Source organism: Orcinus orca, chromosome 4 (genome assembly GCF_937001465.1).
Source record: "Orcinus orca chromosome 4, mOrcOrc1.1, whole genome shotgun sequence".
In the NCBI taxonomy this organism is placed as follows: Eukaryota; Metazoa; Chordata; class Mammalia; order Artiodactyla; family Delphinidae; genus Orcinus; species Orcinus orca.
In genome coordinates this window covers 128,993,025-129,010,144 of record NC_064562.1, presented here as the reverse complement: position 1 = coordinate 129,010,144, position 17,120 = coordinate 128,993,025, and the positions used below count along the sequence as shown (strand labels likewise).

The 17,120-nt window shown below is 39.7% G+C and overlaps 1 protein-coding gene across 4 annotated transcripts in view; it reads right to left on the bottom strand.

The window, feature by feature from the left end:
- UGT8 (UDP glycosyltransferase 8) overlaps positions 1-17,120 on the bottom strand; it is a 93,970-nt gene that overhangs the window by 12,681 nt on the left and 64,169 nt on the right. The gene's annotated exons all lie outside the window — the stretch shown is intronic.

The following is a 17,120-nucleotide window of genomic DNA, read 5'->3' as shown; positions in this document are numbered from 1 at the left end:
CCCTTTGAATAAGTCTTTGTCAAAGACACTGAGCTTCAGTTTCCCATATAAAAATGAATAAAGCCACAGCACTTTGAAGAATACATAATTCTGTTGTAAGGAAAACAAACATGCTGTCTACTGGCAACACCTATGCCATAAAATAGTCATGGAAACGGGACAAACGCACTGTGTATTCATAATGTGCAGAGTGAGCTGTCACTGTTACATCTCGCAGACCCGGCAGGTCTCTTGTTCAGGATGAAGAAGTTACCAAGATGACTGTGTCGCCCGTGCTCTTTGCATTTCACACCACTTTCTGGCATAACCTGATTTGCAGCTGGGAGGTAAGAAGTACAGTAAGGGGCTTCCCTGGTGGTACAATGGTTGAGAGTCCGCCTGCCAATGCAGGGGACACGGGTTCATGCCCCGGTCCGGGAAGATCCCACATGTTGCGTAGCGGCTAGGCCCGTGAGCCATGGCCACTGAGCCTGCACATCCGGAGCCTGTGCTCCGCAATGGGAGAGGCCACAGCAGTGAGAGGCCCGCGTACCGCAAAAAAAAAAAAAAAAAAAAGCAGTACAGTAAGTAGTATCATCGCAATAGCATCACCACATAGCTCAATACTAAGTATTTATATGGAATGTTAGCCCTCTTTATGTCTTTACTTTCTTTGCTTTCTTTCCCTTTTCTCACTTAATGAGATCTGTGTTAACTGGCTCTATCACACTTATATTCTTAGCAGGAAAGAGGGGACCACATTTTATGCCTCAAATGAATTAGTGAATAGTGTCATTATATGACCAAGAGTGATGATGGAAAGGAGGTACATCCTTCCAGCTACTGAGTGAGTAAAACAGGCTATAATTATTTGGGAGGGAAGAAAACCTTATCAAAACACCTCATTTTCCAGGAAACTCTATTTGTTTATGAACATATAAAAGAAATCGAGAATATATCAACTGTGGATTAAAGCTTTTAACTTATATTCTACCACATTTACCAAGACTATCACGTGCTGAAAATTTAACAGCGTAACTTGTAGATTCGAAGTAAGAAACAAAACAATTTAGAATTTTCAATTTATATATAGTCTTAAGCCAGATATACTTAGAACAAATATAAATGCTGCACAGTAAAATAATCTGAATTCATATGGTGTTTTCTCCCTATGGTTTGTCTTCAAATAATTTATCACCTACTATCCAATTCTCTAAAGACAAAAATTTCAGGGTCGATGCCATTTGCAAAATGTTTACATTCAGAAATACTAAGCGTTATGGGAATAACATTTAAATTTTGTTTCCCGAGGACTTAAAAGGTCTTTGAGTTTCAACTGACTCTTTGTATACATGTTTGTTCTTTGTTTTGCATGATATAAAATGAAATCCATAAACCTATTTTTCCAGCTTTTTTCCTACCATGGTCATTAGCCGTAACAAGAATATATTCAAGTATATAATCTTTATTTGTATGGAAGGGAATAGAGAAAATTTTATTCATCGTGTTTCCCTCCAGGGAAAGTACTCAGCATTTTTAGAAGATAACACTGCACTTGGCTTAGAGGGGAGAGTGAGGCCCCAAGGTGATATCCCCACTGCCATGTCCTGAGCTGGAGATGGAACAGGGGAGTGAGAGGTCGGAGTAGAGAGAGTGAGGGGCAGGGGCCACTGGGCCGCTTGGGGATGTAACGCCTCCCCGTGATCTGTGATCGCCAATCTGCAGCCTCAACTCAGAAAATGTCTGGTGTGACTCATGTTTTATGAGAACGTAGAAGGGGCTGGGTTTTGGGTTTGGCTGATACAGGGACCTTCTGGTAGCATAGAGCCAGAGGCCGAAGGGATCTAGAATTTGCTCAACTTATAGTGAAGACTTTGGAACCAGAACTTCACAAAAAGTGTGCTTAGGTCTCCAAAGGGCTGGAAGGCCAGGTGGCATCTCAACTCTATATATATGTACCGTATTTTCTGGAATTTAAGACCCCATCAGTTATAAAATATAAACTGATTTAATAACAACTCTTCACTAAACCGCCCCCTTCATAATATATGTAATTAATGTTAAAAAAAAAATCCCAATTCCAGAAACTTACCACTGTTAAAAATATAGGTACTTTAGAAACCCCCTGTCCTGGGGCAAATACCAACTTAAAAAATTGGACTGAAAAAAAAAAAACCCTCACAATATCAACAAAAATAATACATATTTAAGACTAGAGTAAACCTAAGGATGCACATAAAGAAAACAAGACAATTTTACCGAAGGACAAAAAAGAAAATCTATTCAAATGGAGAGATGTAACGTGGGCTGGGAAGGAAACATCAAAGTTATGAAGATGCTGATTTTTTATAAAATTAAGTTCAATGCATCCTCAGCCTACATTCCAAAAGGATTGTTATGGAACTTGAAAAGCTGTGCCTAAAATTCATTTAGAAAAGAAAATGTACAAGAGAGGCCAAGAAATTTTTGAAAAAGAACAGAGTTTACCCTTCAAGATATTAAAATGTACTCTAGAATCTAGAACCATCACAATGCATGTCTTCATTATTAGGAGAAGGAAGATAGGAAGTCAGCATTTTCATCAGCGGAGAAAGGAGGCCTCCAGCTACTGATTCAGAAAAAATAGTGAGTTAGATCCCTCCACTAACACAAATTACAGAAGGATTAAAAAGTTAAATTGAATTAAAATATATGAAGTACTTGAAGAAAACCCCCAAAGATAATGTTCGTGTATTTGGGTGGGGAAGGTCTTCCTGGGCCAGTCACAGACTCCAGAAGTCATAAGGAAAAGACTGACAGATCTGACTGTAGAACAACAAAAATCTTCTAGAGTATGAAAGACATTTTACAAAGCAAAAGAATAATAAATAGATGCAGAAGTATTTGTAACACACAAAACAAAGAATTAATATCTAAAACAAAATAATGAGGGAAAAAAACCCCGCAAACAACATGAGAAAACACCTCTTTCACAGGAGGAGAGCATACGGCATAAAACATGGAAAGATGCTTAGCCTCAGATGGATAATCAGAGAAACGTAAATTCAAATTGTTTTCATCTCTTGTTCTCTCGGTCGTCTGTATAGTACTCTATTAGATGCTGTCAATATACTATTATTTAATTGATTTTAACTTAAGAATTGACTGTAGTATTTCCCTTTAAGTATTACTGTTTTATAATTTTCTGTCAACTATTTTGTTTTGCTAGAAGGATAAAATGCCTTTTCCTAAGTGAACTCTGGGTTTATTTTCCAATTATTTAGCAAACTTTTCCCACTTTAAGATTATCTTTTAAATAGCTCTACCTTTTTTTTTTAGTGATTTTACATAGTTTCATTTCTTTAAGTTTTAACCTTTCCTCACCAGACTTTTTTTGGAGTAAAGAATGAAACTGGGATCCATCTTTATTTTTAACCAAACAGCCAGCCTTCTCAACACTACAGAGTATTATTTCATCTTGTCCTCATTTATTTGAAATGCCACCCTCTCAGTCAATTTCTAAATTCTATTCTCTTCCACTGATCTATCCATCCATTCCTGTGTCCGTGTCAAAGAGTTTTACTTACTGCTCTTTTATAATACATTTTAATATTTGCAGTGATAGATTTCTCAATACTTTTCATTTAAGGACTTTGTTTTTTAAAACACATCAACTGCCATTTGTTAGCAGTACCACTTTTTCTTATGTATGTTATGGATACTTGTGCATATATGTACAGAATACACACCTCACATCATGTACCGCACGAGTTTAGTAATTGCATTCAGTCCTTTATACTTAATTGGCCAGCACTGCACGCTCGCTGCTCCACTAGATGGCAGGGCAGGAACAGAGCATGGAGGTCCGGGCTCTGCAGAGTTTCCCAGGCTCTCAGCCATCATCACAGGCCCAAACCCAGAGCCTGTCTCTACGGTTTTTCCTGCTCATTCTCCAGGGGAAAAACTCTGTCATTTCCACAATGTAAGTAAAAGCAAAATCGTCACAGGAATAGAACAAATACTGAGCAGGAAAGCAGCAATAGTCATAGGTGCTTCTCTCACTTTATTACCATGACTACTTCCATTTCTACGCAATTAAAGTAACCAATTTAGATACTTACCTACACTTTGCTATAATTTTATATACATAGCTTTTGAAAAGACAACCTTGCAATAAGAATAATCATTTTATCTGCTTGTAGAGTTAAATAGGGAAGGCGTCTTATGCCCTTTGTGGAAAAAAGTAGCATAATAAGGAAATATGGATAACATATTTATCAAAAGCAAATACTATATATTAACATATTTGCTTTTTTTTAACAATTGTGACCTGGTCCACATGATGCATTTCCTGGTATGGCCTGATTCCTTTCCCTACAGTAATTATACACCAAATGCCTTGACTTGGTTGTTGGAAGAATAAGGCAATGAAAAGTATATCATCTTCCCCCTCCCCACTTCCCTCCCTGGAGCGCGGTTCAGGATGAGTGGGTAATGTAACCTGGCCCTGTGAGACAGCAGATGGGGGTGGAACAGGACCCAAGAGATGTACCAGAGCTAGACTGGGGCAGCAAACGCCCCCAGAGTTTAAAACTTCCAATAACTTCAGGTAATATTTTGACATGGTGAATGTCGAGACATGGAGGATAGCGAAAAAATATTCTCAGAAGGAGTAGAGAGCAGATTCTGAGACTTTCAGAGAAGACAATCATTGGGTGACTCCTTTCTCCTTTTTTATATACTTAAGCCTCCTATCCAAAAACAAAACTTCCTCTTAATTGTACAAATGTAAAACACATCCCAATTCCAGAAATGTAAACGTAGACTTTTAAAAGATCATCACTTCAGAATCAATAAAAGAATATCTAATGAAAAGGTGGATGGTACAGGCCCCCCTCTATCCTGTCTAGGCTTAATTCTGAGGACATCAGGATGTGGACAGACCCCTAAGGAAATCTTCAACAGCTCAGAGCCTGGGGACAGACTGCGCTGCGGAGGTTAGCACCAGATCTGTCCTGACGGCAGCCTATGACCCAAACCTACTCCTTTCTCCCCACAAAATAGAGCCTTGAGAGGGGGCCAGTGCAGTGGAGACACCAATAACACTGCATCCTTTGTCAGCCCCATCCATTCTGAGGCAAAGAATGCCTGGACTGTGAGAGAATCCTACACAGAGATGGTGATGGGAGAAGGGGGGTGGGTGTTGGGACCTCTGTTCTTGTTCCCAACACCAATATCAATAGGCCTCTTTTCCCATTTTAAAGGGCCTGATACAAAGAATGCTCCAATTTGGTCAGGTGGGCTGCACAGAACTGAAATATTCATTCTGCAAAATCTAGTAGATAAGATAATAATGAACATTTTTGATATAAAATGTTTTAAAAACACCGCGGGACATCAAACGTGATCTTTGACTACTGCTAAGATAGTTAACCAAGACTTAGTAAACAAACAATAATTAAAAATACCATTGAAAATATAAAAGTTACCATTCAAAACGAAAACGGACCAACTACTGTTTTTACTGAGGTAATTGGCAAAGAATTTGGTTTAAACCCCAATTCCACAGTTTGCTGTGCAATCTCCATCAAGTGCCTATTCTCTCTGAGGGCCAGCTTTCTCTTCTTAAAAGATGCTGATAATACTTCACAGGGGCACTGTGAAGATTAAATGGGATCAAATATATAAAAGTGCTTTGAAACATAAAAATTATGGTGTTATTTTCCCAGGGCAGGAAGTCTGAGAAGCAACACACAGATGATGGACTGAAATGATAGCCACACTGAGAAAAGGAAAAAAATAAAGTTATTCTGCACCAAGACATTTTCTCTGAATTATACATACTCTCTTCGCCATGTTTTTGATCCTTCAGAATAAAGCCAGTTAAATACATAAATGAGAAAAAGTACAAAAGTGTTTTATATGCAGTATCAAATATAGTTGTCAGTTTTTCAGAACAGTCAAGTAATTTCTAAGATTATCCAAAGGAGTTAAGCCACAACTAACCTGAAGAAGCAATAGAGTGATCAATGTCAAGGTGATGGTTCTATTAAAAAAAAAAATCTCAGAAGATGCCTTCATTAACACAGCGAACATTTTCAGGAGGATGTAATAAGTACCTAGAAGGGTGTATTCATTTCCACTGAGATTCTGCAGTATCTTTTTTCTTTCTCATAAGGCTTTTAATTGTTGCCATTACAGTTACAATTAAAAGAAGTAAGCAAAATTTGAAACCCTGATTTGACTTTGAAGACAGTTAAATTTTCAAGGCTCTTAAGACCTTCAAGAAACTGCACACAGTCAGGATGTCCCAAGGATATGATCATGGCAAGGTACCCAGGCACTATGGAAAGTAACCACTGGGTGTAAAAAGATGAAAATCTCACCAGGAAAAAAAAAAAAAAATCAACGCAAAAAGTGACAGCTAAATCTTTCTTATGTTACAAAAGGAAATTAAGAATCCAGAGGTTTGGGGAGGATGATAGAGATCTGAGCATGATGATTTGTAACAGACAAGGAGGACAGGGGTATGAAAGGGAGGGATAAAGATGCAGAAACAGTAGGCGTATGTTGTCTTGGCACATGTGAGTGTAGTATACAGATCTGTGATCCTGGAACATTCCAAAACAATCTGCTGTCAACTCTAAACGTTCACATTCCTGCAGGAAAAAAAAAGACCATGGGGCTTCCCTGGTGGCGCAGTGGTTGAGAGTCCGCCTGCCGATGCAGGGGACACGGGTTTGTGCCCCGGTCCGGGAAGATCCCACATGCCGCAGAGCGGCTGGGCCCGTGAGCCGTGGCCGCTGAGCCTGCGCGTCCGGAGCCTGTGCCCCACAACGGGAGAGGCCACAACAGTGAGAGGCCCGCGTACCGCAAAAGAAAAAAAAAAAGACCATGGCTAACAAATACTTCTTTATCAAATAGTGCCTCGGCAAGTGAGGAGTCCATTCATTAATTGAGCAAATACTATTGACTACCTGCCGTGTACCATACCTGGCATTCTTCTAAGCACTTGAGACATACCAAAGAAGAAATTTATCACCAAAAATTCCTGTCCCCAGAGAGTTTACATTCTTAACAATGTAGCCACAACCTAACTTTCTACCCCCACCTCCCATCAGGTTTCCATCCCTCATCTACTCTTCCTTCTTCAAATATAGCCTGCCCCTCGGTGCCTGGCATATCCTCTTCACCTCATAGTCATTTATCAAAGTTCTCACAAAGGATACTAACTCTCTGTGAGATGTGCTCTCTCAGAGGACACACATCACATACCTTGTGGTGTGTGAGTTTAGGCACAGGATTTTCTCTCTTCCTGGGTTGTGAGAAATCGTAGGTGCTCACTACTTATTTCTTTTCATAAATCAAGAAAGGCAGTAGTAATCTACATCCTTAAAAAATAAACAATAAATGCATTGTTTTATTTTTTCCATCCAGTTTCTTAGATAAGTAACACCGTCTCTTCCCTAGAATTTGAACTAACGAAGAGAACGCTGGGCATTTTAAAATTAGAGTTTAACTACATGGCCTGCCTGGAGAAAATAAAGGTAGGTTTGCCAGCCAGTCCACCCGTCTGCCTTCTTTCCTTCCAGGAAAAGCAAAATGAAAGTTTCTTTGTGATAATCACAATATTATGCCAGAAAGACACGATGAAGGAGGCAAAATTCATGTCTAGTGTGAAGGCGGACAAGGGAAATGGCTGTAGTAGAGTGAGACGGGTGCAGGAGGAGACCAGGGGAGATAAGGTGAGGCTCTAAGGCTGAGAAGAGGAAGGAGTGGGTGCAGGTGGGTGTTTGTTAGAACCAAAGACAGTGAGGGGTTGGGAGAGGATGGGGCTACCATGATTTTCAGGTTTCTGGCTTGGAATAATTCTGTAATTAACCAAGAGAAGAACCCTATAAGGAAAAGCAGGTCTGAGGAGGGGGGGAGAAGAAGAGTTTATATTTGAACGTAATGAATTGAGATTTCTGTGTAATATCCACGTGGAACTACTTAGAAAGCAGTGGGAACCAGAAAACTTGGGAGGGAAAATTGGGCTGCAGATACAGTTTTTTAGAGCTCTCAAATACATCAAGAGGAAACACATGAGTGTTATGGACAACCGGCGACACAGTGGACTCTTTAAGGAGAAGTGAGAAAAAGAGATTCTGGGTCTAGAATACCTAACAGAATAAATTAGTTACATTTCTGCTCAGAGCACTAGTTAGAACGTGGTCCCTTAGTTCAGTAAGTAGGAGTGCAGAGGACCCATGGCACCCGCCTGCAGCTGTAGCCCAGGGAACCCCACAAAGGGTTGAGTGGGCCCCATACTCAATCCAGTTCCTTCAGGGAGGACCCCAAAGCAAATCAAAACCACGAAATGACCATCAGTTACTCTGATTCCAGAAAGAGTCCTACTTAATCTGATGGCTTTAATTCCGTGGAGTCCCCTGCTGGGCTCTCCAGACACCCTTCAAGCTGAGAGAAGCTGAGCTTTTCTCTGGAGTCTAACTCGCTGAATTCAGTGCTATTGAGGCAGAAAAGACAATGACTTCCTGACTAGCAAAACTAGCAGCTGGCCTAAAAGAAGGTGATATAAAACACAATAAGCCAGTTTGAGAAAGGGAGTCCATACCAATTTTTATTTTTCTTAGAACTATTTTCCACTGAGAAATTCTTGTATAAGATATCTGTATAACTCCCTGTCCTATCACAAAATATAGCTTAGTAACATAACAAATGGACATGGTAGTTCACTGACAAGTACGTCTTTGCTATATGTCTGAATTAAGATGCCTCTGATTAAAATTAAAGGCAAGAGAAGAGCGAAAGAGCACACAGCAAAAAGAAACTGGAAAAAATTACCTAGAAGGTGAGTATTCATTATTTACTTGTGCAAAAGAAGGATGAAGTCATTTTATTCCTTTTACAATCTAATTTGATTATAAATCCTAACTATTTGCTCTCCAAAGTATTAACAAACCTATAATTGCCTCACTGGGAAATACAAATCAAAAATTCTAGATAATCTATTAATTTTTATTTTTTAATTTAAACTTCCCTCCATCAATTTCAGCATGTGATCTACACATTTAACAGCAAGTTATTAAAAAAACAAACAAACAAACAACTAGATACAGGGAATCGGTAAGTAGGCTGTTAGGTAAAAACAACCTCGAAAGATGCAAATTATTAATCATCTGTGAAAATTACAGCAAAAGACGTGGGAAGTATATTGTGTGGCAGACTGTATTTTCCCAGCGATAATTCAAGCATTAGTTCCAGTCTTGCACATGCTTTCAGAACCTTGCTGCTCCCTCCCACAATGGGGCTGTGTCCACACCCCTTGAACCTGGGAAGGCCTGTGACTTTCCTGATCAATTGATAGAGTAGAAGTAACGCTATGTGACATTCAAGGCGAGGTCATAAAAAAGGCTACAGATGCCAACTGCTTCTCTCTCTTGGAACATGCACTGTTGATGCCCAATCACCATACTATGCACAAATCCAAACCACACGTGGAGAGGCCACGAGTAGGTGTTCTAACTAACAGCCAAAACCAAAGTCTCAGCCACCAGCCAATATCAACAGCCAAACATGTGACTGAATGAACCTACAGATGATTCCAGCTTCTAGTTCTCAAGTTGTCCAGCTAAGGCTGCAGATAAATGGGAAACACGAGAAAGCCCTTCCCACTGAGTCCTGCCTGAATTCCTCAGCTACAGACTCTGTGGGCCAAAGAAATGGTTGTTTAAATGCCACTAAAGTTGTCCTTACAGCTCTAGTAACTGGAATATCTCAATAGATCTTCATTTGGTTAGTTTCTCAAGAGTCACAGATGGACTCTAAAAACAGGGCTAAGAGATCCACATGAAGTCCCTAGCATAGCATTTTTTTTCTCAGAAAAAACTGGGAGAATAGGAAGTAACTGACAGTCACTGAATACCTATTCTGTGACTTTCAACCTATCTAAATTATTTCTTCTAAGAAAATAAGATGATGAATAAAGGTGAGGCCCAATAATACAAAATAACCTAATTCTGAGCCATGGACCTGTGGCCCTTGTCAATACTTCAATAGAGAAAAATGTAATATTTACCTGGTATTTTTCCAAAATAATTCTTATAGCCACATTCCCTTTTGATGTGTACTGATATTAGCAACAGGGACTGAGTACAGTGCCCTTAATTAATCTGCAGTCATATTCATGTCATCAATAATTCAGCAACAGTTAAACTGTACTGGTCACTTTCTTTGCTCCAGGTAACAGGGGCCAGGAATACAAAAGAGCAAGACATGGTTCTCTGCCCAGAATGTCACAGTCCAGGTCAGATGCACAAGTTTCACTATCAGCATCGCATAAATACTGCCTTTGCCCCATTTCTTCCCTCTATGCTGGGGAAATGGGAGACTCTAGGAATAAATAATTTCAAAATACGCATTTACATTAAATTTCTGTAAATTCATTCTTTGTTTGTTTTGTTTTTGCAGTATGCGGGCCTCTCACCATTGTAGCCTCTCCCGTTGCGGAGCACAGGCTCCGGACGTGCAGGCTCAGCGGCCATGGCTCACGGCCCCAGCCGCTCCAAGGCATGTGGGATCTTCCCGGACCGGGGCACGAACCCGTGTCCCCTGCATCGGCAGGTGGACTCTCAACCACTGCGCCACCAGGGAAGCCCTGTAAATTCATTCTTGATTTCAGAGTTGAATTTCCAATGGAAGAGTGTGGCAACAAGCAATGAAAATTTGTATGCTAACAGTTCCAAAACCAATTGGAAACACATTGATAGTTCAATTAAATAAAATGTCAAAAAAAATTTCCTTGGCAACTAAAGAATCCCTTCATAAATCAAAGAAAATCTCCCTTTTTCTGATATTATAATACAGATATTGCTCTTTCTAGATTCTAAACCTATAAAAAAAACAGTAAATGCAAAAACTGGCAAAAACTAGTCTAGTTCATATCACTTCCGGGGTAAATCATTCACTTAGATCCTTGCAGGTCAATGACAGCATCAGAGTGCACCTGAGTCAGCTTCTCCCAAATGCCGAAATACATACATAAGAAGCTAGACAAATACCAAAATATGCAATGAGACTGAATCCTAGGACCTAATGGATATTTCCATTAAGTCTTGTGTCTTTCCATGTTGAACATGAGTGGTGCACATGGCTGTGAAGAAGGCAGAAGTCTTTGGTTTCCTCTGGCTGTCAGCTTGGGGTAAGAGGCTATACAGACTAGAAAACTAGGAACTGACCCACCTCTTCCCCTCCATCTCACTCCGCCTTTAGATAATCTATTTCTACAACACTTCAGGAAGTACGACTCCTCCTATGCAACAAAGCCAATGACCCAGGGCTTCCCTGGTGGCGCAGTGGTTGAGAGTCCGCCTAATGATGCAGGGGACACGGGTTCGTGCCCCGGTCTGGGAAGATCCCACATGCCGCGGGGCGGCTGGGCCCGTGAGCCATGGCCGCTGAGCCTGCGCGTCTGGAGCCTGTGCTCCGCAACGGGAGAGGCCACAACAGTGAGAGGCCCACGTATGGCAAAAAAAAAAAAGAAAAAAAAAAAAAAGCCAATGACCCAGAAGGGTCTGGGCAATGGCTCATTGATCCTGGGAGAAGTAGGTGAGTCATCTCAGGGAAAGCATTTCTCCCTGGGGCAGAAACATGCAGAGCCACGGTAACAGTGCCAGCTAGACTGTGTAACCTTCCATGCACTACCCTAAGTATTACGAAACAAATCTCACTCTCTGCTTGGATAGAGAAAGGGAAGCTCAGAATAAGATGAAAATCCTAGCTGGGCCCAGCAAAGGCTATACCAATGGAGGATAACCATCAGAAGACTGTGTGGGTTGTTATGCCTCCCGGTCTCTCTCCAGGCATACTCTGCCAGGAGCACTCCCTCAGCATCTTCATACTCTCAAGTCAATTCTGTGGAACTACAACTTGGATTGATCTGTTCTTCTATTTCACCATTATCATGACTTCCTTCCATCAACACAATTAACCACTGTGCTCCTAGAGAAGCTTGCAGTAGAAGTCTATCTTTGAACAAGAAACCCCAAATTTCCTTTCTCACCTATCTGCTTTTTGTCCTAATGCCTGGGCCCTCTCAAAAGTTTACTGCCCAACCTGAACCAGTGTATTTTAAAAGTCTTATTCAAGTACTCTCCAATCGGTGCTTCAGTACTCAATTTCTCTTAACTTTATCCATGAGAAAAATCTTAAAATTGTCATTGACAATGCAAGGTCAGTCTGTTTCTCACTTCTGACCCTGAACCACACCAGATCATTCCACATTCTCTTAGCCTATCCCATCCTGCTCTCCCTGGTAACTGGGTTCTCTGTTTCCCCTGCATCATGGTACTCCTAGCTATCCAAATTCAACAGGCCCCTCAAGGTCAGAACAAACACCACCTTCTACATCAATCTTTGCTCTTGCCAAGTTTAAGAATCTATTCTATATTTCTCTTGATAGTACTTTACATCTCCATTAGGTACTGTCCACATCTGAACTTGTTATAAAATTATTTGCATACATATATCATCTCCTTTAGCAGACTATAACTTCCTTGAATACCAAAGCACCTAAAGGAGTGTACGGCCCATGACTCATCTACACTCAATAAATATTCATTGGATATATATCTATCCGATGGGTTACATTAAGTTTTCATTATTGTTTTACTAAACCAAACCCATGCAAACAGCCATCAACCTATAAACAGGTTTATTCTTAAGGTTCATTTGTAAATCTTTTTCTGAAATCTATGTGCATTTTCACAAAATGTTATTGTTATACGTGGCAACTCAGGATAACTGATGTTGACTTCAGTACTTCAAAGATATTATGGATAAATAATTAACTTAAAGGTCATGTAGGAGATGCCGTAAGAACCTAGCTGTGATGGATAACATTGTACCAATGGGAACTTTGGGACAACAAATTCACCTTCTCTACTCCTATTCCTGGGCATTAGTGATGGATGGACTTGCTGCATCTGTTAAAAATAAAACATCTCTCTGCATATCTTTAAATGTAAGCAACTTAAAGAGTTTATGAATCTGAAATATGTTTGTAAAAGAGGAGACATGAAGGAAGCCCCTAACAGAGCATTACAGCAAGAGAGCAGAAGTGATGTATGTATGGAAAACCAGCCAATATTTGTTTGTAGTCTTGAAATTGTCTTAAATTTCACATAAAATTAAAAGATGTGAGAATTTTATCTTATAAAAGAGAAACATGGCTAAAGAAAAGGGCTTAAGTAATACTTCTCTTAGAAGAGGAGTCTTCAAGTATTCTCAATTGAGGAAAAATGGAAAGAATAAAGACTCGCCAAATCTTAAGTCCAATTGTTCACATATTTTCCTGATATACGTGATTTATTTCACTATGTGGCTCCAAAGGAAAATTTCTATGATGATCATCCACTAGAATGAAAATTGGAAAAATGGGGAAACCAATTTTCCCTCTAAATTAACAGCTACAAGGAAGTTTGCGGGCAAAAATCTCAACTAGCTCACCTAGTTCTAAAAATATGTCTGAGACTAGGCAAACTGAGAACAAAAGTACAGAAGAAATACTGCGAAGAACAGAGATCCGATGTTTCAAGGATCGATCAAGTAAAGAGTTTTTGAAGAGAGGTGAGTTTGCACATCTACAGGAGAAAAAGCCTTTCTATGGAAAAGCAAGAAATGAACATGGTCAGTTAACGAACATGTGCCAGAGGGCTCAAAGGTTAAAAAAACAAACAAACCGCCCCCCCCACCCCAATTTTGTGAGTTCATCTTGGATTCCTGTTACCTGACAGTTGATTCTGACAAACTGAATAATCCTCAAAGTAGATGAAAAACCAACAACCAAAAGTCAAAAACAACACCAAGAAAGAAATTATTTTCATGGAATTAGAAATCATAGTCACAATATTAGACTAAGTATTGCAAAAAAATGTAAGAATGTACATATATTAATTTAAAGTAAAAATGGACAAATTAGCTTTAATATATTTGTAAGTAGTAGCTGTACACAGATGGCTTCTAAGCATACAATCCTTAAAAAAATAGCTCATACATAAGAGAAATGTGAATGTGGGAAAATTACCCTACAAGTGCTATTTGTAATACTGTAATCTGCTCCAAGAGGAGAACATGCAAATAAAGTGATATGAAAAAGGGTTCCAAGGCTGGTCAATTGCCAGTCATTTTGAAATAATGCAACTCAAAAGGCAACGAATGTGACCACACAGCTGGAATCACAGTAAAGAATTTAGCACCTGGGAAAAGAGGAACCAGTGATCCCTACGCACAACAGGTCCTCAGGGCAAATGCAGAATCTCCAGCTCAGCTTGGGAAAAATCTCTGCATACCAATCCAGTGTGGTAAAAACAACAACAACAACACAAAACTCAAAATCCACTGGTCCAAAACACTGCTGCTTTTAATTAACAGTTCACATACCATTTTAGTCAGTGTTTACTGAATTTAAACAATCACATATAAATCTGTACTTCTCAAAGTGAGGAAACACCCAGGTGTAGGAGGGAATGCCCACACCACAAAGCCATAAAATAAATACATCCTGGAATGTTAATTTTAATCTACAAATAATGTTAAAGTCCTTTTTTTAAAATAATTAAAACGAAGGTATAAGATTGTAGGAGAGAGTGCTAGTTGCCTAGCAATATCTATTTTCTCTACTTCCTTAGTAACAACTCCCAGCTTTTAGCTAGGCTCATTGCAGCCCAGGCAAAGAGGACATTTTCCAGCCTTAGCTGAAGCTGAGCATGAAAAGGTGAGCAGCCAATGTTCTGGACAATGAGATGTTAAGAGGAAGTAATTGGGCCTGCCAATGGCTGGAGCACAGCAGCCATCTTGGCTATGAGGACCAGAGCTGCACTCCAGGATGGCAGAACAGAGAGCTGGTTCCCTGCTGACGTCTCAAAGTTGCCATACCACCCTGGACTGCCAACCTTAGAAATTCCTTTTTTTTTTTTTTTTTTTGCGGTACGCGGGCCTCTCACTGTCGTGGCCTCTCCCGTTGCGGAGCACAGGCTCCGGACGTGCAGGCTCAGCAGCCATGGCTCACGGGCCCAGCCGCTCCAAGGCATGTGGGATCTTCCCGGACCGGGGCATGAACCCGTGTCCCCTGCATCGGCAGGCGGACTCTCAACCACTGCGCCACCAGGGAAGCCCAGAAATTCCTTTTTGTGACACAAAAATACACTTCCATTGTGCACGACTATTTATTTGTTTTCTGTTTTTTGTGTTAAACATAATTCCTAAGTAATGCAATTATGAAGAAGAATGCAAAATAGGAGACTTCAAATAAATGTCCATGTTTATGGCTGACTGCATACGGTTTTCCCGGTATCACCCAGGTGAACAAATTCATTACTCTGTGGTGTAGGTTTAAGAAGTACCGCATTGCAAATTATTAATAAGAATGCTAATTTCTGGATCATTTGGGTTGATTTAAAGCTAGAATACTCTACCCATACTATATCATCAATCTCTAATACCCTGGTGACTAGGAGTTGCACCTGAAAATCCAACCTCATGCCAGCATCACAAAGTCTGACGAGCTAAAACTCATGATAGTCCTACCAATTTATTTTACAATTGAAGAAACTGAAGAAAGACATAAACTGAAACCAGGAAATCAGAAGTGGAGCTAGAACTGAGTTCCAGTCCTAAGTTCTAGTGCCCTCTATTATAAAATGGTGGTATGGCCATATAGTCTATGAGACAGTTCAGACTATTTTAAATTCCTCAGAAGAATAATGTTATGTAAATTGAAGATATTAATCCAAGTAATCCACAAAGATTTTTTTTTACTTCATCAGTGAAAAGATACTATGTTGCATTATATCCTCCAAGACTACATTTTACCTTCCCCTTTGCAGTGCACTGGAAGGCAGTGAAAAACAGTGATGTTCATGGGAAAAAAAACTTAACTAATTTTGTTACTGGTAAACACTGTGTTTCTTATTTTCTCTTTTGTTTTCTCTCCTTTTTTTTTTGCTTTAGTGCATATGTATTAATCCACCTGAAGCACAGCCAATGGAGTTGTTAAAAATGTGCCAACTGCTTCTTCTTCATAAATGTATTTTTATTTAATTATGATACATGACAAAATTGGACTAAAAGTACACCTATGTCAAATCTCATTCTTGTGTCACAATGGAAAGATTTTTTAAAAAGGCCTTTCTCCAAAACCGTTGCATACAGCCTAAATAGTACCCTGGATTTGATTTGACTGAAAAAATATAAAGAATACAAAACAGGTTATCTGTGTGTCTGAAGACACATATAAGTGATGCTACTGAGCATACATGTTCATGACACAATCCTCCTTCCTCACCACAGGTAAGAAGTGCGTACTCTTCATATGCTTCCGAATGTTAGTAAAGCACATAAGCGTTACCACGTACTGATCTGCTGAGAGTGAGCTCAATACGCTGGAGTGACATTCCATCTTACATAATGAAGATAAATAAAGGGAATCAAACCAAGAAGTGTTCTGTTCTATATGCCCAGGTACTGAATAGGCAAAGGACTTTGGAAGAAAAGCTAAATTCATTACAGTTTAGATTCTTTATGGTAGAAAACTTCCCCAGTTGGCAAACAAATGACACTGAAGTGACATAACTATAATAATAAGCAAGAATACTATGCTATACATGAGCTGGGATATCTGCTTGTGTTCACCGGTCTTCCACAGATTTGTCCTGTAATAAGCATGAGGATGAAATGAAACGGTGCCTGTAAATCACTCAACGTCCTGCCTCTTCATGGTGAGCCCACACCAAAGGACATCCACCAGTATTATTTTCAACGACCCTTGGTAGTGAAATTCTTGATGCTTATTCCCATTCAAGGAATTCTACAATGGCTTTCCTAACAATTCTGACCAATTCTTAGACTTGTTAATTGCTCATTTTTTCTTCTAAAAATACAGTCTGAATTCCTTCCACAAAGCATCCTTATTTACTTTCAGTTCTTGATGATGGTTAGGAAGTCTGTATCTCTGAGCCTTGTATGTAGTAGGTGTTTTATGAATAGTTAATTATAGTAGAAGCTGACGTGACTTCAATGAGCTAAGAGCACGTTAGTAATATTAAGACCCAAATAAATAACTAGCGATGTGATGAGCCCCAGTAAAGGGGCACATCAAATTGTTA